The sequence below is a fragment of the Scyliorhinus torazame genome, chromosome 24, assembly GCF_047496885.1.
Source record: "Scyliorhinus torazame isolate Kashiwa2021f chromosome 24, sScyTor2.1, whole genome shotgun sequence".
Lineage (NCBI taxonomy): Eukaryota > Metazoa > Chordata > Chondrichthyes > Carcharhiniformes > Scyliorhinidae > Scyliorhinus > Scyliorhinus torazame.
In genome coordinates, this window is record NC_092730.1 from 50,585,062 (window position 1) to 50,609,692 (window position 24,631).

General features: G+C 44.0%; 3 non-coding genes across 3 annotated transcripts; 2 read left to right on the forward strand and 1 right to left on the reverse strand.

Moving 5' to 3' along the window:
- Window positions 1-5,281: 5,281 nt before the first annotated feature.
- Window positions 5,282-5,363, reverse strand: trnas-uga (transfer RNA serine (anticodon UGA)). Its single transcript has one exon. It is a non-coding gene; the product is annotated as a tRNA-Ser (tRNA).
- A 618-nt stretch (window positions 5,364-5,981) lies between these two features.
- On the forward strand, window positions 5,982-6,054 carry trnak-cuu (transfer RNA lysine (anticodon CUU)). Its single transcript has one exon. It is a non-coding gene; the product is annotated as a tRNA-Lys (tRNA).
- A 17,544-nt stretch (window positions 6,055-23,598) lies between these two features.
- On the forward strand, window positions 23,599-23,679 carry trnas-cga (transfer RNA serine (anticodon CGA)). Its single transcript has one exon. It is a non-coding gene; the product is annotated as a tRNA-Ser (tRNA).
- Window positions 23,680-24,631: the final 952 nt, after the last annotated feature.

Below are 24,631 nucleotides of genomic sequence, written 5' to 3' on the forward strand. Positions count from 1 at the left end.
GAATCGGATGTTATCGTGCGACATCGTGAGTTTCAAACTGAGGAAGACTGGCCAACAGTTTCACACTCAGAATCTATGCGCAATTATCTAATTGAGGTGTATCAGGTGCCAAAAGGTATGGAAAAAGTTGACGTGGAGCTGTTGCTTTCTCTTGTGGGGCATTCTAAAAGGCGAGGTCATGATCTTAGAATAAGAGATTGCAATGTGAAAAAAGATTTGAGTAAAAACTACTTATTCCAAAGGGTTTATGATTCTGTAGAATTCGGTACCCCAGATTGCGTTGGATGCAGGGAGAGTGAGTAAATTTAAGGAGGTGGTAGAGAGAGTTTTATTGGGAAGGAGTTGAAGCGTTACGGAGAACGGGAAGACGGTGGAGTTGAGGCCAGGATGGGATCAGCCAAGATCCTATGGAAGGTGTTAGGCTCAGGAGGCTAAATTGCATCCTCCCGCTCCGAGATCATGCGTTCTAGGGAGAAGGTGTTCCTGCTGATATCGCAATCGACCTCTTCATCTGTAACATTGTAGGTCGCAGATGGGGAAGATATCAGCCATGATAGAATGGCTGGGCAGACTCGATGGGTCTAATGGCTGAAGTCTGCTTCTTTATTTCATGAACTTACCTTTTGCCCGACTTTGTGAGTTTCAAAATCAGAGGAAGAAACAGTTTCCAACTCAGAATTTATACGCAATTAGGTCAGGGAGTGAAATAAGTAACTTTCTCACCTTTTTATAATGTGGTTTCAACATAGACAGTGTTCGCCGAATTCACCACCCGCCAAGCCCGTGAACCAAAGCAAAAAATCACAGCATTTGTTCTTCATGCTCATGAAGTGGACCAAACAGAGACACAACAGACACATTACAGACGAGGATGGGATTTGAATCCACGTGTGCAGAGTACAATGGATTATTGTGCGTCTCCTTAACCACATGATACAACTCATTTACTTCAATGGAATTTTAATATGCGATCTTATTCCAGGCAAGTAGCCAAAGAACCCCTCCAGTCTACAAACAGGAGTAGGTTCATCCTGGAGAGGTGGCTGAAGAGAATTATGGGAGACGCCATCCCGGTAACCTCAACTGTACTGTGGGTCGCTGAAGAACTGGTGTCACGGTGCGGTTCCACTGACAACGTATCCACAGGCACATATAGTGACGAAGACTGACAGGTTCAGATTGTCTCTTACACTCTCACACATTACCCGAGAGTGACAGGAATCCCCCATTTACAAACGGGACCAGAGAAGGGCAGAGAGAATGCACGTCACTCCCACATACAATATGTTGACGGCTTCAACACAACCAAAATATAAGAAAAGATCATCACCACATATTATCTTCTTCGAAACCCCGCCGTCCCAACTTTAATATAATAAAAACAATTTTTATCAGTTGTGTCTCACTCTAATCTGTGAACTTCGCTCTACCAGGGTGTGTTGACATCTACTGGCCACGACACAGAACCGCAACAGAGCGGGGGAGATTCACATGAACTGTCGGTGATAGAATGTGACCGGGTGGACGGCGAGGTGTTAGATGTATGTAAAATTTAAACAATCTATATTCATGCATTTCCCAATGGAATTGGTGGAATTTGGAAGTGTTTATCTTGAGGATCAATTGAGCAGAGACTTTAAAGCATTTTATCTGTGGTTCCCTCTGTGTGAGCTTTGCAATGTTGTACTGTGTCATGCTGTCTCCTTCATTCCTGGGACGAGACTGCAAGAAGGATTCTGAAAGGTATTTGCTGCAAAGCAAACAGGAACGTGCGTTATGTTTTCTTTTCGTGTCAGGGGGAATGTAAATAGCAGAGAATAGCCAGGATTCCCTGACGTCGGGCTAATGCCCCAGCACGCTTCCGCTGCGGCACTCTGATCCTTAAACAAGGAGCTACGATTTTACTGCCCTGCGGTAGCCACACAGCTATTCACTTCCTCATTTTTTTGTTTCAACAAGAACACACGTTTGAGCACACTGATTCTGGTCAGCACAGTTCAGATAATTTACTTTCGTGCTGAATGGTTGTTCTGTGAAGGGGATGTGATTTATTCTGTGACGTTGTTCTGATGAGAAAGTGGGGAATGACTGGAATCACCTTCATAGAAGGAAGTTCGGGACGGCAGTTTCACCTCTCTGGGAAGATTGATCACGCTCTTACTGATTTCTTCAAGCTTTGCTTCAAGTCCGACCCCAGAGAAAATCAACTACGAACAAAGTGGCGCAGCGAACGTATGCTGGACCCCAAACCCAGAAGTCGATGGATCGAAACCATTCTCCGCTATTAATATTCTCACTCACACCAAACAGAAACAAGTCGCTGTTTGTCAGCAGCACATCTACCTTTTTCTTTATCAGTAACAACGTTGAGCTTACAGTCTGATCCGCTCTTTGACACCTGTTCTTCAGCTACCCACAGTATAGTCGAGGTGACTAAGTTGACTTCTCCCAGAACACTCTTCTGGCGCCTCTCCTGGATGAACGTTCTCCTGTTTGGACACAGGAGGCATTCTTCGGCTCCTTGTCGGTGGAAACAGCACCGGAAGCAGCTGTGGAGAGAGATTCCATTCGCCGGAATGCAACACTCCAATTGGATACTTCACGTCGCTCAGGACTTAGGCTCTCAATATCTTCGAGTGAGGAACAGGTAGAGCGGGAATTCGGTCCTGGTTGATTGGAGCAAACTGATCAATGCAGCAATGAGGAGCTCCTTAACCCCCAGCGGCTTGGACAAGGATGGCACTCAGATACAGGATTATGGCTGGTGTTCAAAAGTAGGATAAGCATATCTTGTTTGAAATGAAATGATGATGAACACAGAATTTGAGTCGATTTGTGCACGGATCTTAGTTTCGGCGACAACGCATCAGGGTGACCGAGCGGTCAAAGCCGCTGAAGTTCAGGTCGCAGTCTCTTATGGAAGCGTGGATACGAATCCCACTCCTGATATTGACCTTTCTCCCACGCGGTTAAATTTCTCCAGCGAGATTTTCAACCTCACGATTGTCCAATACCTTCCTTTCAATGGAAAAGCGTTGGTCTCAGGACATGAGATTCCTGCTCAGATACGCACAGCGAGACCACACAGGCAAAAGCGCAGTTAATGACTCGATAATCTGCTTCAGTGACTTTGGTTGAGGAATTAATATTGATCCCAGGACTCCGGGTAAAATTCGTTTTCTCTTGTAAACAGTCCGGCAGGTTCGATTGTTCACATCCGTCCGAGAGGGGAAGATGGGAACTTGGTTTATATTGTGATTTGTTGCTCGATAAAGCTTTATTTCCTGAAATGCCCCCTGTGAGGTATTACTGGATATCGTTATATATCTATATTGCCCCTTTGTGGGGTACTGCTGGATATCGTATCCGGTCCAGCTTTGACAAAGTGTCACCTGGACTCGAAACGTTAGCTCTTTCTCTCCCTACAGATCTGGTCAGACCTGCTGAGACTTTAAAGCATTTTCTCTGTGGTTCCCTCTGTGTGACCTTTACAATGTTGTAATGTGTCATGCTGTCTGCTTCATTCCTGGGTTTAATGTCGGGATGAGACTGCAAGAAATTTTCTGATAGGTATTTGCTGCAAAGCAAACAGGAACGTGCGTTATGTTTACTTTTCGTGTCAGGGAGGATGTAAATAGCAGAGAATAGCCTCGATTCCTCGACCTCGGGCTAATGGCCCAGCACGCTTCCGCTGCGGCACTCTGCTCCTTAAACCAGGAGCTACAACAGTACTGCCCTGCTGTAGCCACACAACTATTCACTTCCTCATTTTTTCTTTCAACAAGAACACATGTTTGAGCACACTGACTCTGGTCAGCATAGTTCAGATCATTTACTTTCGTGCTGAATGGTTGTTCTGTGAAGGTGATGTGATTTCTTCTGTGACGTTGTTCTGATGGGAAAGTTGGGAGTGACTGGAATCATCTTCATAGTAGGAAGTTCGGGGCGGCAGTTTCACCTCTCTGGGAACATTGATCAACCTGTTACTGAGTTCTTCAAACTTTGCCTCTATATATAGAACGAATACACAAACAATGAAGCGAGAGAATGTATTAAATCAGAGATTGGATATTCTTGTAACCAATATGGCTGTAATGGGAATCCTTCATTTTCCGATAAATCGGGATGAACTGATCGCTCAGTCAAAAATCAGATATCTGGGGATTTAAATGTGATTACTACAATGATAATATTTAACCATGTTAATGTTATTTTGCTCCAATTGAAACGTGTCACGATTACAACGTTACCTTTTTGCACAACTTGCTTTCAGCCAGGAGATGGCAGCAGTGCGCAATAGTTTGGATCTCCTGATTGTGTCCACAGATCTGGAAAGGAATGGAGCTGCTGCTTCCCGGGGAGCTGCCAAGCAAGAGGCACAGATACTGACCAACTGCACCCGCTCCAAATAGATTTCCAAATTACTGAACAAAACAAAAACAAGCACAAATCATATTTTAAGAAACTATGACAGTGACTCTGAAAACAACACACCAACACGTCTGAAAGAATCGATTTGCTGTAACTAATTACAGATGAACTGTCTCAATGTCAGCCGTAATTCCTTGCCAGTTCTCAGACAGGCACCGACTGGTTAGAAGTTTGCTTCACTTTTCAAGGTCCGGCTCAATAAAATCAATCACAGGCCCATGATCTGCTTTCCTCCTGTTCTCAGACACATCCACTTTGTACAAGGGCGCACTAACTGGTTTTCAGAGTAAGAGTCAGACTGCAGTCACCTCGTTCTCTCTCGATCCCTTTATCCCAGAGCCACCTCACAACCAGGAATGGAACTTCTCACAGAGCCAAGAATGGAATAGTTTGTCGATTCTTCCACTGATTCAGGACCGTCCATCACCAGGATGTATTCGTCCAAAAGAGTTGGGGTGAAATAGGGCTGAGTTTCACTGTATCCAATCAGTCCCCGGAGAAGCACAAAAACAATGAGTGAGGGAGAGAGAAAGAAACAAAGAAACAGATAGAGAGATAAAATATGTTCCATTTCTAACACGATCTTTTTACCCAAAAATACATTCAGCTGAATGAAACCGAACCACGTTTCCATTCGCTGCCGTTGCTGCTTCTCCTTCCAAACATTGCAGGAAACGTTATTATTTATTGATTGTTGTTTTGAGTGCGAGCTTCTTTATATTTCGTTCAGTTTCCCCAAAAAACATTAAATATCTGACTGAGCTCGATATAGGTTCATTTACAAACATTCCGATTCATTCTCGAGTCAGCGGCTTGCGCGGGTAGTTCAGCAAACACTTCGAATCACAGTCGGTGCGAGCAGGACTAGAACCTGCGCGGGGAAACCCCATTGGATTTCAAGCCCGACGCCTTAACCACTCGGCCATCGCAGCTGTGCCCAGGGTGTCATTCATTAGTAATTTGTTCGATAGAATACATTCTAAAACCAGCCTGGAATCTTTCCAGGAAGTTATCGCAATCAAACGATCAACGGGGCCCCGGGGTTTATGTGAGGAGGGATTGAACCTTCGTGGAAAATGACCATTGGATTTGGAGAGAGGCCTTGAGAGACTCGAAAACCTCAGCTCCCTAAACGCACAATTCCACCGATTAAATAGATTGTGGAACAACATCAGTTACATTGGAAATATATTAGAAATTCAAATGGAACAGGACCACACTTTACAGTCTGGAGGGAAATTTAAATGATGAAATCTAGAAATTACAGCACAGAGGGAGACCTGTGCAGGTCGAACGGTCACCTGATGACCTGATGACGCAACTAAAATGGTCACGTGTCGGGATTCCGGCAGTTCCCCGGATCGCGGTCAGAGCACAAGCCAGGAGGAGCTGCTCAATTATTAAGTCAGTTATTTTTTATTACATGTCATTGGTCGCCAGTCATTGAGAGACGAGCATTTCTACATGGTGTCAGGAGTGGGAAGTATGGCAGAAGGACTTAACCGCAGCAACTCTCTTCAAGAAGACGCTTAATAAATAGTGCACCAGCAGCCCGGCTAGCTCAGTCGGTAGAGCATGGGACTCTTAATCCCAGGGTCGTGGGTTCGAGCCCCACGTTGGGCGCTTCCGTGTTATTATCTGAAAATATTGATGCTGAATGAACTTTCTTCGTAACAGGAACGCAAGGTTATGACTGGGAATCCAGAGGTCTAAACGAACATTTCGTGACAAAATTTAATAAATATGGAATTAAAATGTCGTCTCAGTAACGGTTCTGCTTCCGATGGATCTTATTTCCACAACTGGGACCACATTACACAACAAGTAATGATTTGGCACAAACACAGATCTGTCACCGGCAGTGTCACGGTTCCACGGCAGAGAGCACGGTTACACAGCAGAGAGCTCAGTGACACAGCAAGATATAATTTTACAAACAGGGCCTCTCTGTGTGCAGCAGAAAACAACATTTTCCGAAAAAAACAGTTTCTCCATCTCGGCACCTTTTCTGTGTGTCATTGTGTGTGTCCTGATAGTCTCTTTCTGATTTTTTGTGTCTCTTTCTCTGTCTGTCACAGCCGTGCTGATGTTACGCATTGATCTCACTTTTCCCAAACGGTAATTGTGATTGATAGATACAGAAACATTTCCAAACTGACATTCAGTACCAATGTCTAATAGAGACTGAATCCCACCCTCACATACAGTCCCAGACATTGACTCATAATGAAGGAATTCTGCTCTCGCAAACTGTTGAGACTGAGGTGCAGAGTGTTCCCTCCACTCGCGAACACTACCTGTGATTTACAGATACAGAACAAATCTCAGTCAGGTGAGTAGCAGAGTTTGATGGGGACGACATGTATTCCACAATCACCTTCTCTGCGCCAGATAATCAGATGCAGACGACATGCGGCGTCTGTGTTGGTTTAACAAGGGTTTTACCCAAGAACAGGAACACATTTACACAATATCAGGGTATAAGACGTAGGAGCAGAAGCAGGCCATTCAGCCCATCGAATATGCTCCGCATTTCAATGAGATCATGCTTGATCTGATATATGACGTGTTATGACCTCATACGGTGGCACGTTGTCACAGTGGTTACCTCACAGCGCCCGCGATCCGGTTCAATTCCAGCCTTTAGCCACTGACTGTGTGGAGTTTGCACTTTCTCTCCGTGTCTGTGTGGGTTTCCTCCGGGTGCTGCGATTTCCTCGCACAGTCCAAATGTGTGCGGGTTAGGTGGACTATCCATGCTAAATTGACCCTTAGTGTTCAGAAAGTTGGGTGGTCTTACAGGGATGTGGTGGGGACACAGAGGCTCTTTCAGAATATCGTTGCAGAGTCCATTGGCAGAATGGCCTCCTTTTACATTTTAATGATCTCATGATAATACTCATGTCCACTTTCCCGGCTTTTTATCTCTAGATTTCATGATGAACCTTTAAAACCAGCAATCCCACCAAGCCTCAGGTAGCGGTAACTCCTCAATGGTCGTTAATGTCCCGGCTGTCAGTCATTTGGCCAGTCTTGAGTGAAGTCACATCCTGGAAATGTCATACATTGATCCAGTTCTAAAGTAAATTAAGTCACTCTAGTCCCTGATGACCATAGGCCCTTTGAGGGTAAGATCTGACTGGTGGTGATTTAACCTGAGGATCACCATACCTCAGGCGAGGAGCAATAATAATAATACTAATAATCTCTTATTGTCACAAGTAGGCTTCAATCGAGGTTCTGTGAAAAGCCCGGAGTTGCCACATTCCGGCGCCGGTTCGGGGAGGCTGGAACGGGAATTGTGAGATGGCGGGGTTTTCATGTTTCAGGTCTAGTATAACCGTGTGATCTGAATCTAATTAATTTGGTTTTCCTTCTGCTAATCTTGTCTCACAGTGAGGCCAACCTCACTGATTGGATAGACGAGTGATCGTTCTTCAGTCTTGTCATTGTCGGACCCGCTGAATATGGAGGCATATCCTGTGTGGCAGGATTTAGCTCCAACTCAATCTATAAGTTTGTGGATGATACCACTGCGGTAGGTCGTATCGCAAACAATGACGAATCAGATACAGAAGGTAGATAAATCACAAGGTGATTGTACCTTTAAGACCTAGCTGTTTAAGCAATGTACATTTAAGAAAACAGTGAGGTCAGAGAGTGGGTGGAGCTCGGTTTAGGTCAGCCATTTTGCAGATTTTTACTTTCAGTTTAAAAAGCACCTTGTGTGTGTCTGTGTGTTTCCAGAGAGCTGCAAGTTTGAAAAGAGATTGGGAGTGTCTTCGTTTGCAGGGAGCTGGATCTCTGGCATAAAAGACCATCTCTGGATCATTTGGGTGATTTAAACTGATAATTATAAAACCTTTAACCTGATGTGATTCTGTTTAAAGGTGTTAAGTCTCTTGGAAGTTTGAAGGAACATTTTAAGGAATTATTTACTGTTGCAATATTTTCTGAGTTATCTTTGAAGTAAGGGGTGTTAAGAGATCCTATGTTTATTTAAGATGTGAAGTTGAGTTCATGGAATAAACAGTGTTTTGTGTTTAAAAGCCCACGTGTCCATAATTGTATAATAACAATACACCTAGGGAAAAAGCCGTGTGCTAGGAAAAGCAACAAATCCATTAAAGGGAGAGGTTGGTTGAACTCCATGATACATTTTGGGGTTCTGAAAACGCCTCACCCATAAAAATTGGGGGCTCATCCGGGATAAAAGTCTATCTATTGGATTGGCTTTTGTGAACTTAAAGACAGTGAAAGATTGTTGCTTTTCCGGTGTGGTATTTTAGTTTACGTGGGGAGAGTGTTGTGAACAATGTCTCTTTCAGAGGCTCAGAAGTTTTTGGGGGTGGAGAATGTCACACGTAGTACTTTACGGGCAGAAACGAAAAGCAGACTGTTAGATTTGGCAAGAACATTGCAGTTAACCTTACCTGACAAAATGCGAAAAGATGAAGTAATTATGGCGGTGGTTAAGCATTTAAAGTTGCATGCGATAGAGTTTGACTCATTGGAAATGGCAAAAATTCAGTTGCAAATTAAACAAATGGAACATGAGAAAGAATTAAAGCGGCTTGAATACGAGAGGGAGAGAGAGGAAAAAGAAAGAGAAAGAGAGAGAGAGGAAAAAGAAAAGGAGAGAGCAGAAAGGAGAAAAGAAAGAATAGTCCTAGCAGAAAAAAAGAAAAAGAAATGGAAATACAGAGGAGGGAAAAAGATAAAGAGAGCGAGTTTGAACTTCAGAAAATGGCCATGAAACATGACAATCAGTTAAAATTGGCAGACGTAAAGGGAAACGTACAGTTGGATGATAGTGATGAGGATAGTGAGAAAGCGCGTCATAGTCAAAGGCTTGGTGGGAATCTATTTAAATACGTCCAAGCATTGCCACGGTTTGACGAGAAGGAAGTGGAAGCATTTTTCATTTAATTTCAGAAGGTAGCTAAACAAATGAAATGGCCACAGGACATGTGGGCGTTACTGATTCAAACAAAGCTGGTAGGTAGAGCTAGTGAAGTGTTTGCATCACGACCGGAGGTGGTATCTGGAACGTATGAGCAGGTGAAGAAACCCATCTTAAGTGCATCTGAGCGAGTGCCTGAAGCTTACAGACTAAGGTTTAGAAATTTAAGGAAAGAATTTGGTCAAACATACATGGAGTTTGAAAGGCTGAAACAGAGTAATTTTGATAGGTGGATAAGGGCTTTGAAAATAGACCAAATGTATTAAGTTCTCAGAAAATTATACTTTTGGAGGAGTTTAAAAATTCATTTCCTGATGTAGTGTGAACTCATAGAATCATAGAAGTTTACAGCATGGAAACAGGCCCTTCGGCCCAACCAGTCCATGCCGCCCAGTTTGTACCATTAAGCTAGTCCCAGTTGCCCGCACTTGGCCCATAACCCTCTATACCCATCTTACCCATGTAACTATCAAAATGCTTTTTAAAAGACACAATTGTACCCGCCTCTACTACTACCTCTGGCAGCCCATTCCAGACATTCACTACCCTCTGAGTGAAGAAATTGCCCCTCTGGGCCCTTCTGAATCTCTCCCCTCTCTCCTTAAACCTATGCCCTCTAGTTTTAGACTCCCCTACCTTTGGGAAAAGATGTTGACTATCTACCTTATCTATGCCCCTCATTATTTTATATACCTCTATAAGATCACCCCTAAGCCTCCTACGCTCCAGGGAAAAAAGTCCCAGTCTATCCAGCCCCTCCTTATAACTCAAACCATCAAGTCCCGGCAACATCCTAGTAAATCTTTTCTGCACTCTTTCTAGTTTAATAATATCCTTTCTATAATAGGGTGACCAGAACTGCACACAGTATTCCAAGTGTGGCCGTACCAATGTCTTGTACAACTTCAACAAGGCGTCCCAACTCCTGTATTCAATGTTCTGACCAATGAAACCAAGCATGCCGAATGCCTTCTTCACCACCCTGTCCACCTGCGACTCCACCTTCAAGGAGCTATGAACCTGTACTCCTAGATCTCTTTGTTCTATAACTCTCCCCAACGCCATACCATTAACTGAGTAGGTCCTGGCCTGATTCGATCTGCCAAAAGGCCATTCGTCGGCCCACTGGCCTAATTGATCAAGATCCCGTTGCAATCCTAGATAACCTTCTTCACTATCCACTGTGCCACCAATCTTGGTGTCATCTGCAAACTTACTAACCATGCCTCCTAAATTCTCATCCAAATCATTAATATAAATCACAAATAACAGTGGACCCAGCACCGATCCCTGAGGCACACCACTCCACAGGCCTCCAGTTTGAAAAACAACCTTCTACAACCACTCTCTGCCTTCTGTCGTCCAGCCAATTTTGAATCCAATTGGCAACCTCACCCTGGATCCCGTGAGCTTTAACCTTCTGCAACAACCTACCATGCGGTACCTTGTCAAAGGCTTTGCTAAAGTCCATGTAGACAACGTCTACTGCACTGCCCTCATCTACCTTCTTGGTCACCCCCTCAAAAAACTCAATCAAATTTGTGAGACATGATTTTCCACGCACAAAGCCATGCTGACTGCCCCGAATCAGTCCTTGCCTCTCTAAATGCTTGTAGATCCTGTTTCTCAGAATACCTTCTAGCAACTTACCTACTACAGACGTTAGGCTCACCGGTCTGTAGTTCCCAGGCTTTTCCCTGCTGCCCTTCTTAAACAAGGGCACAACATTCGCCACTCTCCAATCTTCAGGCACCTCACCTGTGGCTGCCGATGATTCAAATATCTCTGTTAGGGGACCCGCAATTTCCTCCCTAGCCTCCCACAACATCCTGGGATACATTTCATCAGGTCCCGGGGATTTATCTACCTTGATGCGCTTTAAGACTTCCAGCACCTCCTCCTCTGTAATATGCACACTTCTCAAGACATCACTATTTATTTCCCTTAGTTTCCTAACATCCATGCCTTTCTCCACCGTGAATACCGATGAGAAATATTCATTCAAGATCTCACCCAACTCTTGTGGCTCTGCACATAGATGTCCTTGTTGATCCTTAAGATGTCCTTGTTGATCCTTAAGAGGCCCTAGTCTGTCCCTAGTTACTCTTTTCCCCTTTATGTATCTGTAGAATCTCTTTGGATTCTCCCTTGCATTATTTGCCAAAGCAATTTCATGTCCCCTTTTTGCCCTCCTGATTTCCCTCTTAACTCTATTTCGACAATCTCTATACTCTTCAAGGGATCCACTTGATCCCAGTTGCTTATGTACGTCATATGCCTCCTTCTTCTTTTTGACCAGAGTCTCAATATCTCGAGTCATCCAGGGTTCCCTACTTCTACCAGCCTTGCCCTTCACTCTAAAGGGAATGTGCGTACCCTGCACCCTGGTTAACACATTTTTAAAAGCCTCCCATTTACCAGCCGTCCCTTTGCCTGCCAACAGTCTCCCCCAATCTACCTCTGCAAGTTCCTGTCTGATACCATCAAAATTGGCCTTGCCCCAATTAAGAATTTTAACTCTTGGGCAGACCTATCATTCTCCATAGCTATCTTAAAACTAATGGAGTTATGGTCACTTGTCCCAAAGTGATCCCTCACTAGCACTTCTGTCACTTGCCCTTCCTTATTTCCCAAGACGAGGTCAAGTTTTGCCCCCTCTCTAGTCGGTCCATCCACATACTGAATGAGAAATTCCTCCTGAATACACTCAACGAATTTCCCTCCATCCAAGCCCCTAATGCTATGGCTGTCTCAGTCAATGTTGGGAAAGTTAAAGTCCCCTACTACTACCACCCTATTATTCTTGCAGCTATCTGTAATCGCCTTACATACTTGCTCCTCAATTTCCCGCTGACTATTTGGGGGCCTGTAGTACAGTCCTACCAAGGTGATCTCTCCATTCTTATTTTTCAGTTCCACCCATATAGACTCAGTGGGCGAACCCTCGGACATATCCCCTCTAAGTACTGCCGTGATGTTCTCCCTAATCAAAAACGCCACTCCCCCTCCTCTCTTACCTCCTGTTCTATCCTTTCTATAGCATCTGTACCCCGGAACATTGAGCTGCCAGTCCTGCCCCTCCCTTAGCCATGTTTCAGTCATAGCTATAATATCCCAGTCCCATGTGCCCATCCATGCCCTGAGTTCATTCGCTTTGCCCGTCAGGCCCCTTGCATTGAAATAAATGCAGTTTAATGTAAACTTTCCTTGCTCTCTGCCCTGCTTTCTCTGGTCATGCTTTACACACTCTCCCTTCCTGCCTTTTGTTTCTGTCCCCACTGACTTCCTACTTCGGTTCCCATCCCCCTGCCACATTAGTTGAAACCCTCCCCAACTGCACTAGCAAACACACCCCCGAGAACATTGGTTCCGGTCCCACCCAGATGCAGACCGTCCGATTTGTACAGGTCCCACCTCCCCCAGAACCGGTCCCAATGTCCCAGGAATTTGAAACCCTCCCTCTTGCACCATCTCTCAAGCCACGTATTCATCCTAGCTATCCTGTCATTCCTACTCTGACTATCACGTGGCACTGGTAGCAATCCTGAGATTACTACCTTTGAGGTCCTACTTTTTAGTTTAACTCCTAACTCCCTAAATTCAGCTTGTAGGACCTCATCCCGTTTTTTACCTATATCGTTGGTGCCTATATGCACCACGACAGCTGGCTGTTCACCCTCCCCCTCCAGAATGCCCTGCAGCCGCTCCGAGACATTCTTGACCCTTGCACCAGGGAGGCAACATACCAACCTGGATTCTCGTTTGCGTCCGCAGAAACGCCTATCTATTCCACTTACAATTGAATCCCCTATCACTATAGCTCTGCCACTCTTTTTCCCGCCCTTCTGTGCAGCAGAGCCAGCCACGGTGCCATGTACATGGCTGCTGCCACCTTCCCCTGGTGAGCCATCTCCCCCAACAGTTTCCAAAACGGTAAATCTGTTTTGGAGGGAGATGACCGTAGGGGATCCCTGCACTGCCTTCCTACTCTTCCTCTGTCTGTTGGTCACCCATTCCCTATCTGCCTCAGTAATTGTAATCTGCGGTGTGACCAACTCACTGAATGTGCTATCCACAACTTCCTCAGCATCGCGGATGCTCCAAAGTGAGTCCATCCGCAGCTCCAGAGCCGTCAAGCGGTCTAACAGGAGCTGCAGTTGGACACACTTCTTGCAGATGAAGGAGTCAGGGACACCAGAAGGGTCCCTGACTTGCCACATCTCACAAGAGGAGCATGACACGGGTCTGAGCTCTCCTGCCATGACTTAAACCTGAAGTTAAATTTGAACTACACTACACAGCTAAGAGAAAGTCAAAGAGAGAGAAATCACTTACCAGTCACAAGCCAATCACTTACCTGCTGGCTGTGATATAATTGCTCCCGAGACTCCCTCACAGGTCTGCTTCTCTGCACCTCCTTAAGATGAGCACCAAATTCCCTTAACTAGTTAATTAATTTACTTAATTAATTGGATTTTTTTTTTTTTTGAAACTCAACCCCAAACACCAAACTCCAAAAAACACAGCCCTCACTCACCTCTTACCCGAACTCAGCCTTACCCAAACTCAGATACACTCTGTTTGCCTCCAGCACTCTGTTTCTATAGGCACTTCAGCCACACCCTTTGTATCCTTCCTGATTTAGTCAGCCAATAGGCCTGCTCCCGAAACTGATCTCCCGAAACTAACAGCTGACCTGCAAGGTAAGGAAGTTGTTAAGCAGTACTTACCAAATTCTCACTCGGTCTGTATCTCTCTCACTCAGGCTGTGTCTCCTTGACCTGCGCAATGCTTACTAATGTGCGCTTTCTGTCTGTCTTTTACACAGACTTTAGGATGACTCACACTAAAACTTCAAAGAGAAGAATACAATGTGTACCTTTGTGCCCCTCAACAGGCCTCAGGTGACTGCCAGATAACTGCCTCTCAGCAATTAGGGTGGGGGCAGCTTCAGCCAATCAGACACTAATCTACACTGCACTTTTAACTGAAAAACAGCAAAATTAGATGAACCACTTACTTTTCCTGGTTACCTCACTGCACCAAATTACCAAATTCTCACTCTGTCTGTGTCTCACTAACTCTGGCTGTGTCTCCTTGACCTGCGCAATGCTTACTAATGTGCGCTTTCTGTCTGACTTTTATACAGACTTTAGGATGACTCACACTAAAACTGTATCTCATGTGGAAGAACAGGGGGTTAAAACTGCGAGATTAGTAGCAGAAATGGCAGATGATTATGAATTAGTTCATAATTCAAAGATTGTTTTCCGACATCAGTTTCAGCCGATGAGGGATAGAAACTGGGGACATGAGAAATACTCAAGTGGTAAAGGTAAAGCTGATATGATGGGAGACAATAAAGGGAGTGTACCTCTGATTGAAAAAGATATCCAGGAGGGTGGAAAAGAAATGAAAAGTTTCAAATGTTTTCACTGTAATAAACTAGGCCATGTAAAGTCACAGTGTTGGTGGTTGAAGACAAGCACTGAGAAGGGTGATGTGGTAAAACAGGATAAGACGGTGGGGTTTGTAAGAGTGGTAAAGGAAATCCCAAGGGACGCGAAGGAGGTGCAAACAATTGTACAGCCTGTTCAAGAAGCAATTGTTAAGAAGGTGCCAGATGTATTTAAAGAATTTACTTGTGTGGGTAAACTTTACTTATGTGTATCAAGAGGAGCAGGTGAAGAAGTCACAATGTTAAGAGATACAGTGGCTAGTCAATCTTTAATGGTAAGAGATGAGGAATTATGTAGTTTGGGAAGAATGTTGCCAGAAAAGGTGGTGATATGTGGAATTCAGGATGAAAGGAGTCGCGTTCCCTTGTATAAGGTGAGGTTGGAAAGTCCAGTGAAGAATGGTGAAGAGGTAGTAGGAGTAATAGATAAACTATCTTGTCCAGGAATACAGTTTATCTTGGGTAATGATATAGCTGCATCGCAGGTGGGAGTGATGCCTACTGTGGTTGATAAGACAGTGGAAAATCAGTCAACTGAAGTGTTGAAGGACGAATATCCTGGGATTTGTCCGGATTTTGTAGTAACAAGGTCGCAAAGTTACAGGTTAAGGCAAGAGGAGAAATCAAAGAGTAAAGATGAAGTTGAAGTGCAATTATCAGCAACAATGTTTGATCAGATGGTTGAAAAAGAACAGGAAGAGGTGGAGGATGAGGCGGATATTTTTAGTTCAGGAAAATTGGCGGAGTTATAACAGAAAAATATAGAAATAAAACGGATATATCAGAAAGCAGATACAGAAGAGGAATCTGAGAGTATACCAGTGTGTTATTACCGTAAAAATGATGTCCTGATGAGAAAATGGAGACCAGTACATATGCAGGCAGATGAAAAGTGGGCAGAAGATCATCAAGTAGTATTGCCGGTAGGGTATAGAAAGGACGTGTTGCGAGTTGCACATGAGGTACCAGTGGGAGGTCATTTGGGAATAGGGAAAACACCAGCTAAAATACAGAATTTTTTTATTGGCCTGGACTACATTAAGATGTAGTTAAATTTTGTAAATCATGTCGCACATGTCAAGTGATAGGGAACTCTCAAGCAGTGACAAAACCAGCGCCCTTAATACCCATTCCAGCATTTAAGGAACCTTCTAAAAGAATCCTAATCCATTGTCTAGGACCTCTTCCTCGAACAAAAAGTGGGAATCAATATCTTTTGACTGTAATGGATGTGTCTACTAGGTTTCCAGAGGCCATTCCAGTACGTAATATTACAGCTCAAAGGATTGTGGAGGAGTTACTTCAATTCTTTACTAGATATAGACTACCACCAGAAATTCAATCCGATCAAGGAACTAATTTTACTTCAAAGTTATTCAAAGAAGTTATGGATAGCTTAGGAATAAAGCAATTTAAATCAACTGCGTCCCATCCAGAATCGCAGAGAGCGTCAGAAAGGTTGCAACAGACATTAACGCCAATGTTGAGGCCGTACTGTCAAGATTATCCAGAGGATTGGGATAAATGAATCCCATTCGTATTGTTTGCAATTAGGGATGCACCTAATGAGTCTACCAAATTTAATCCTTTTGAACTAGTTTTTGGTCATGAGGTAAGAGGACCGCTTAAATTGATTAAGGAAAAATTGGTGGGTGCGAAATCGGAAGTTACATTATTGGATTACGTGTCAAATTTTAGGAAACGATTAAATAGAGCAGGTGAATTGGCTAGACAACATTTGAAAGTTGCACAAAATGGAATGAAACGGGTAGCGGACAAGAAATCCAAAGTTCGTAGTTTTGCCAGTGGGGATAAAGTTGTTACCAGTGGCAGGGGAGCCTTTAAAAGCTATGTTTTGTGGGCCGTATCAGATTGAAAGGAAATTAAATGAGGTGAATTAAGTGGTAAAAGCACCAGATAGAAGGAAGACTCACCGAGTGTGTCATGTGAATATGCTTAAAAGGTACTTTGAAAGGGAAGGAGAGAAAAATGAGATTTTAATGATTCTAACTCAAAGTGACGAACCAAATCCAGATGACTGTGAACTTCACATACCTCAAATTAAATTGGAAAATGAGGATGTTCTTAAAAATTGGTATGAATTGTTAAGTTACCTTCCAGAGGAAAAACGAACTGACCAGAAAGAGTTATTGAAATCACATGGGCAAGTTTGTAGAGATAAATTGGGTAGTATTAAAATGGCTATACATGATGTAGATGTAGGAAATGCTGTTCCTATCAAACAACATCCATATAGACTTCATCCGTTAAAATTGGCACAGGTTAACAAAGAGATTGAGAGTATGCTTAAAAATGGCATAATTGAAGTGGGTCGCAGCCAATGGAGCTCACCCATATTGATGGTACCTAAACCAGACGGTACCCAACGGTTGTATGTGGACTATAGAAAGGTGAATGCAGTTACAAGAACTGACTCTTATCCTATCCCACGTTTGAATGATTGCATTGAGAAAGTGGAACAATCTGCTTTTATTTCCAACTTCCAGATATGGAAAGAACATTTAAAGCATCGTATGGAGTTCTTCGATCGACTTCAGGTGGCGGGGTTGGTAATGAAACTAGCCGAAAGTGAATTTGCAGGAGCCCGAATCACTTTCCTTGAGGAGTTTCTGATACCCTCAAGAGGAAGGGAAATAATGCGATTTCTTAGAATGAGTGGATTTAATCGAACTTTAGTGCAAACGTTTTGTGGCGTGATTACTCCACTGATGGAATTGCAGAAGAAACGTAAAAATATTCAATGGACTGCGGACTTTCAACAGGCATTTGACTGCCTGAAAGCTGTGATCACCAATGTTCCTGTATTGGAGAATTGCAAGGGACACTGTGGTCAGATTGAACTAAAGTGTCTGATTCTAAAGAGAAATGCCGAGGAGTAGAGGAATGGATGGATCGTGCAGAGATTTTGTTCAAAGAGACTGTCAATCGAGAAGGATTTCGGTCGGAGGAAGAAGAACAAAGAAAAATGGACTATATTCTTATACCTGTTTGCATGTGTTGTTATTTTTTTTAAACGAAAGTGTATATTTACTGTGTATATTTCTTAGTGAATGGTGCAAAAGTGAAAAATGAAACCATCTTGAAGTTGAAGGTTTTTTTTTGCTTGGGTGGAGGTATCATGGAAGAGTTCCTTTAAGACATGGATGTTTGAGCGATGTCCCTTTAAGAAAACAGTAATGCCAGAGAGTGGGTGGAGCTGGGCTTTAGGTCAGCCATTTTTCAAATTTTTGTTTCAGTTTAAAAAGCAGCTTGTGTGTGTCTGTGTGTTTCCAGAGAGCTGCCAGTTTGAAAAGAGCTTGGGAGTGCCTGTGTTAGCAGGGAGCTGGATCTCTGATATAAAAGACAATCTCTGGATCATTTGGGTGATTTAAACTGATAATTGTAAAGCCTTTAACCGGATGTGATTCTGTTTCAAGATGTTAAGTCTCTTGGAAGTTTGAAGGAACAGTTTAAGGAATTATTTACTGTTGCAATATTTTCTGAGTTATCTTTGAAGTCAGAGATCCAATGTTTATTTAAGATCTTCAGTTGAGTTCATGGAATAAACAGTGTTTTGTGTTTAAAAACCCACGTGCCCATAATTGTAATCCCACATCTAGGGAAAAAGCCATGTGCTAGGAAAAGCAGCAAATCCATTAAAGGGAGAGATTGGTTGAACTCTCTGATACATTTTGGGGTTCGGAAAACGCCTCGCTCATAACAGTACCTAAAACAGCCTGTCTCTAAATATCGGAAAGACCAAGGAACTGATCATCGACGCCATGAAGCGTTGCACAACACACACACCCGTCTGCATCAATGGGTGCGAAGTGGAGATGGTCGATAGCTTTACATCTCTGGGGGTCGCCGTCATCAACAGTCTGTCCTGGTCCACTCACGTTGATGCAACAATCTAGAAAGCCCAACATCGTTTCTACCTCCTAAGGAAGGACAAGAAATTCGTCATGTCTGCTTCGACTCTCACAAACTTCTACAGATGCGCCATAGAGAGCATCCAATCGGGCTGCATCATAGCTTGGTATGGCAACTGCCCGGTCCAACTTCGCAAGAAACTGCAATGTGGTGAACTCAGCCCAACCAATCACACAAGCATGCCACCCGCACAGTGTTTCTGCCTACAACTCCCGCTGCCGCAGGACAGCAGACAACATTATCAGAAACCCTCCCACCCAGGTTCTGACTTTTTACAGACTATTTCATCAGGCAGAAGGCACTGAAGTCTGAAGACCCGCACATCCAGACATAGGAACAGCTTCTTCCCCACAGCTACTAGACTCCTCAACAACTCTCCCTCGGACTGATCTGTTCCCTGTAAGAACACTACTCACGACGCCCTATGCTACTCTTGCTCATGGATTTACTTTGTTTGTCTACTTGTTCCGCACTGTGACCAATCACTGTTTGTCGATGTACCATTTGGCAATGCACTGTGTCGATTATTCTTTTTTTGCCCACTCTGTATGTAATGTGTATGTTCCTTGGTAGCAGAAAAATACTTTTCACTGTACTTCAGTACATGTGACAGTAAGCCAAATCAAAGTGGTTCCTCTCTCACGACCCGATCAATTCATTCAATCAGAACAAGACTGAATTTTGAATTCTCGCTTTTCCAACACAGCTCGATGCAATCCGGCCTCACAACTTGGAATAGATTTGCACGTCAGTGATTGCAGATCCATCATCGAAAAATGAGCCCCACTTCCGAGAAAACAGCGTATGAAAAATCGACGAGGATGGGATTCGAACGCCGTTACAGAGCGCAATGGACTAGCAGTCCATCACCTTCACCACTCGGCCACCTCAACCGACAAGTGCATGCGTCAAAAAGTCTTAATTCGTTTTGCATTCATGAACTGATGGACAATATCCGCCTCTTTGTCTTCAGCCCCGTGTTCAATGTTGGGAATGCAGTTTTTTTCAGTAAAATGAATTCCCATCACATTCAGGGACTTTTATGAATGGACTGATGTGAAACACTTCAATATCATGTCCAAGATATTTCCACACAGTGTGAAAGCCTCCCGCTGAAAGACTGGAATCAACCAGCATTTGACAGCAAAAACAAACGCTCCCGGCTTCACCGAGGAATCCGTCGATCATCGGAACACACATTTCACGATGGACATTTTCTGATCATTCAGTTGCAGGTTTCTACACCTGCCTGGCTTCATTCCCCAGGAAATAGGGATTATATTCTTTCAGCGAGTCGTGAAAGTATACTTGGAACAGATTAATGATAAATTATTGTGGTACGATGAGACTATTCCTGTTTGAAAGGTAAACTGTCCAGAAAGTGCCTTCATATGAAATGAAAAATGAAAATCGCTTATTGTCACGAGTAGGCTTCAATGAAGTTACTGTGAAAAGCCCCTAGTCGCCACATTCCGGCGCCTGTTCGGGGAGGCTGGTACGGGAATTGAACCGTGCTGCTGGCCTGCCTTAAAAGCCAGCGATTTAGCCCAGTGAGCTCGGATTCGTCCATGACAAGACTGAAGAACGATCACTCGTCTATCCAATCGGTGAGGTTTGCCTCAGCATGAGACAATATTACCAGAGTGAGAACCAGGTTAATTAGATTCAGATCACACGGTTACAATAGAACTGAATCAGGAAAACCCCGCCTTCACAGCCTTGCCACTCGCCTGAGGTATCGTGATCCTGAGGTTAAATCACCATCAGTCAGATCTCACCGTCAACGGGGAAAGCAGCCGATGGTTATCAGGGACTAAAGCACCTTAATTTATTTTGGAACTGGATCAATGTATGATGTTTCCAGGATGTGACTTCCCTCAGACTAATCAAATGATTGGCAGCCGGAAAATTAACGCCCATTGAGGAGTTACTGGTACCTGAGGCTTGGTTGGAGTATTGGTTTTAAAGGTTAATCATGAAATCTAGAGATGAAAAGCCGGGAAAGTGGGCACGAGGATTATCATGAAATCATTAAAATGTAAAAGGTGTCCATTCGGCCCATCGACTCTGCACCGAACTCTGAAAGAGTCCCTATGCCCCAACCACATCCCTGTAACGCACTACCCAACTTTATAAACACAAAGGGGCAATTGAGCATGGGCATTCCACCTAACCCACACACATTTGGACGTGCGTGGAAATCGCAGCACCCGGAGGAAACCCATAGACACAGAGAAAAAGTGCAAACTCCATACAGTCAGTGACCAAAGGCTGGAATTGAACCCGGATCGCGGGCGCTGTGAGGTAACCACTGTGACAACGTGCCACCGTATGAGGTCATAACACATCATATATCAGATCAAGCATGATCTCATTAAAATACGGAGCATATTCGATGGGCTGAATGGTCTACTTCTGCTCCTCCGTCTTATACCCTGATATTGTGTAAATGTGTTCCGGTTCTTGTGTAAAACTCTTGTTAAAACAACACAGACACCGCATGTCGATTGCATCTGATTATCTGGCGCAGAGAAGGCGATTGTGGAATACATGTCGTACCCATCAAACTCTGCTACTCACCTGACTGAGATTTGTTCTGTATCTGTAAATCACAGGTAGTATTCGCGAGTGGAGGGAACACTGCACCTCAGTCTCTGGAACAGGTTGTGAGAGCAGGATTCCTTCATTATGTGTCAATGTCTGATACTGTATGTGAGGGTGGGTTTCAGTCTCTATCAGACATTGGTACTGAATGTCAGTGTGAAAATCTTTCTGTATCTGTCAATCACAATTACCGTTTGGGAAAAGTGAGATTAATCCGCAACATCATCACGGCTGTGACAGACAGAGAAAGACACACAGAAATGCAGGTAGAGACCATCAGGACACACGCACAATGCCACACAGAAAAGGTGCCGAGATGGTGAAACTGTTTTTTTCGGAAAATGTGTTTTCTGCTGCACACAGAGAGGCCCTGTTTGTAAATGTATATCCTGCTGTGTAACTGTGCTCTCTGCTATGTAACTGTGCTCTCTGCTGTGTAACTGAGCTCTCTGCTGTGTAACCGTGCTCTCTGCTGTGTAACCGTGCACTCTGCTGTGTAACTGACCTCTCTGCTGTGTAACTGTGCTCTCTGCTGTGTAACTGTGCTCTCTGCTGTTTAACTGTGCTCTCTGCTGTGTAACTGTGCTCTCTGCTGTGTAACTGACCTATCTGCTGTGTAACTGAGCTCTCTGCTGTGTAACTGAGCTCTCTGCTGTGTAACTGGGCTCTCTGCTGTGTAACTGAGCTCTCTGCTGTGTAACTGGGCTCTCTGCTGTGTAACTGACCTCTCTGCAGTGTAACTGAGCTCTCTGCTGTGTAACTGAGCTCTCTGCTGTGTAACTGTGCTCTCTGCTGTGTAACTAAGCTCTCTGCTCTGTAACTGACCTCTCTGCTGTGTAACTGAGCTCTCTGCTGTGTAACTGAGCTCTCTGCTCTGTAACTGACCTCTCTGCTGTGTAACTGTGCTCTCTGCTGTGTAACTAAGCTCTCTGCTGTGTAACTGACCTCTCTGCTGTGTAACTGAGCTCTCTGCTGTGTAACTGTGCTCTCTGCTGTGTAACTGTGCTCTCTGCTGTCTGCTGTGTAACTGAGCTCTCTGCTGTGTAACTGTACACTGCTGTGTAACTGAGCTCTCTGCTGTGTAACTGATCTCTCTGCTGTGTAACTGTGCTCTCTGCTGTTTAACTGAGCTCTCTGCTGTGTAACTGTGCTCTCTGCTGTGTAACTGTGCTCTCTGCTGTGTAACTGACCTATCTGCTGTGTAACTGAGCTCTCTGCTGTGTAACTGAGCTCTCTGCTGTGTAACTGGGCTCTCTGCTGTGTAACTGAGCTCTCTGCTGTGTAGCTGGGCTCTCTGCTGTGTAACTGACCTCTCTGCAGTGTAACTGAGCTCTCTGCTGTGTAACTGAGCTCTCTGCTGTGTAACTGTGCTCTCTGCTGTGTAACTAAGCTCTCTGCTCTGTAACTGACCTCTCTGCTGTGTAACTGAGCTCTCTGCTGTGTAACTGAGCTCTCTGCTGTGTAACTGAGCTCTCTGCTGTGTAACTGAGCTCTCTGCTGTGTAACTGTACACTGCTGTGTAACTGACCTCTCTGCTGTGTAACTGAGCTCTCTGCTGTGTAACTGTGCTCTCTGCTGTGTAACTGTGCTCTCTGCTGTCTGCTGTGTAACTGAGCTCTCTGCTGTGTAACTGTACACTGCTGTGTAACTGAGCTCTCTGCTGTGTAACTGATCTCTCTGCTGTGTAATTGTGCTCTCTGCTGTGTAACTGTGCTCTCTGCTGTGTAACTGTGCTCTCTGCTGTGTAACTGTGCTCTCTGCTGTGTAACTGAGCTCTCTGCTGTGTAACTGTTCTCTCTGTTGGAACCGTGACTCTGCCGGTGACAGATCTTCAGTGTGGTTGTGCTAATCATTCCCTGTTGTGTAAATGTGTTCCCAGTTGTGGAAATATGGTCCGTCTGAATAAGAACCTTTCTGCGCCATTACTGAGACGAAATTTCAATTCCAGATTTATCAAATCTTGTCACGAAAGGTGAGTTCAGGCCTCTGGATTCCCAGTCCAGCGACATAATCTTGTGTTCCTGTTATCAAAACAGTTCGTTCTCCTTAACATTCTCAATACTGTGAAGGTTCATCTAATGGTTTTTTCCCCACGCAGTTTCAATCCCTACTCAAAGAAAGACTGGGACACCGTTCATCGCATTACTGCAATCCCGCGTGTCTGATTTTACAATGCTTTCTATAGAACGAATTGGTTGCATAGCTGTCAGCCGCGATGGCCGAGTGGTTAAGGCGTTGGACTCGAAATCCAATAAATTTCCCCGCGTAGGTTCGAACCCTACTCGCAGCGAAATAACGGCCATGTTGGAGCCATTTGTTCGAAAAATGTAGTTTTGTGTCATCATTCAATGTATTCTGATGAAATGTCATTACATTAGAATCTTCTTGTGCCCTGAAGCTGTTTTTCTTATTCTGTTTTCGCTCTGAATTTTCTTATTTGTCAGGACAAGATCATCACCTCAGTAACGTTCATATTAACTTCGTCAGGAAGCAGAATTGTGAAAATGTCTGATCACAAAGCAATGTGAAATTTATTTTTGTCACATCTTTTGCCAGAATTCATCATATGTCAGAATTTTTAATGTCTCTCATTGTGAAACTGACCAGCCGAACTGAAAGTTCTAAATAAAGCAGCGCAACAAATTGAAGGCTTGTCAACAGCCGGGAAGGGAGCAATGCTCCCCATATACCGTCCCTGCTGACTCACCATGGCCCAACTATTGTTTATCTTCACTTTTCATTTGCTTGAGAGACTGTTTTTAATCATTCTTACAATGTTTATGCTATTTCACTCCAATTTAAAAATGTTCCTGAAAGTGTCAGGAACCATCCAGGAGATGGCACCAGTCCACAATACATTTATTGATGCTATTTATTTCTGATGTTCTGTGTGTAACAACAATCGCTTATTGTCACAAGTAGGCTTCAATGAACTTACTGTGAAAAGCCACATTCCGGCGCCTGTTCAGGGAGGCCGTACGGTACCATTACATAGGACTCTTACTCCGGCCTGAGACCTCAACTTGTCCTTGTGTCCCGATGCTGCCGTTTGTAACCTGCTTTGTAACCATCACTTTTATGAATTAGTCATCATTTTGTAAGTAACTTAGGTGCTAATTTCACCAGGTACCAGGTGTGTCCATAACACAGTTTGTAAACTGAAATGTACTTGTCTCATTTTTCTGGCCCGGATAACCCAGCTGTTTACTATTGTTTCTAACTGAGAACTCATGTGTTCAAAA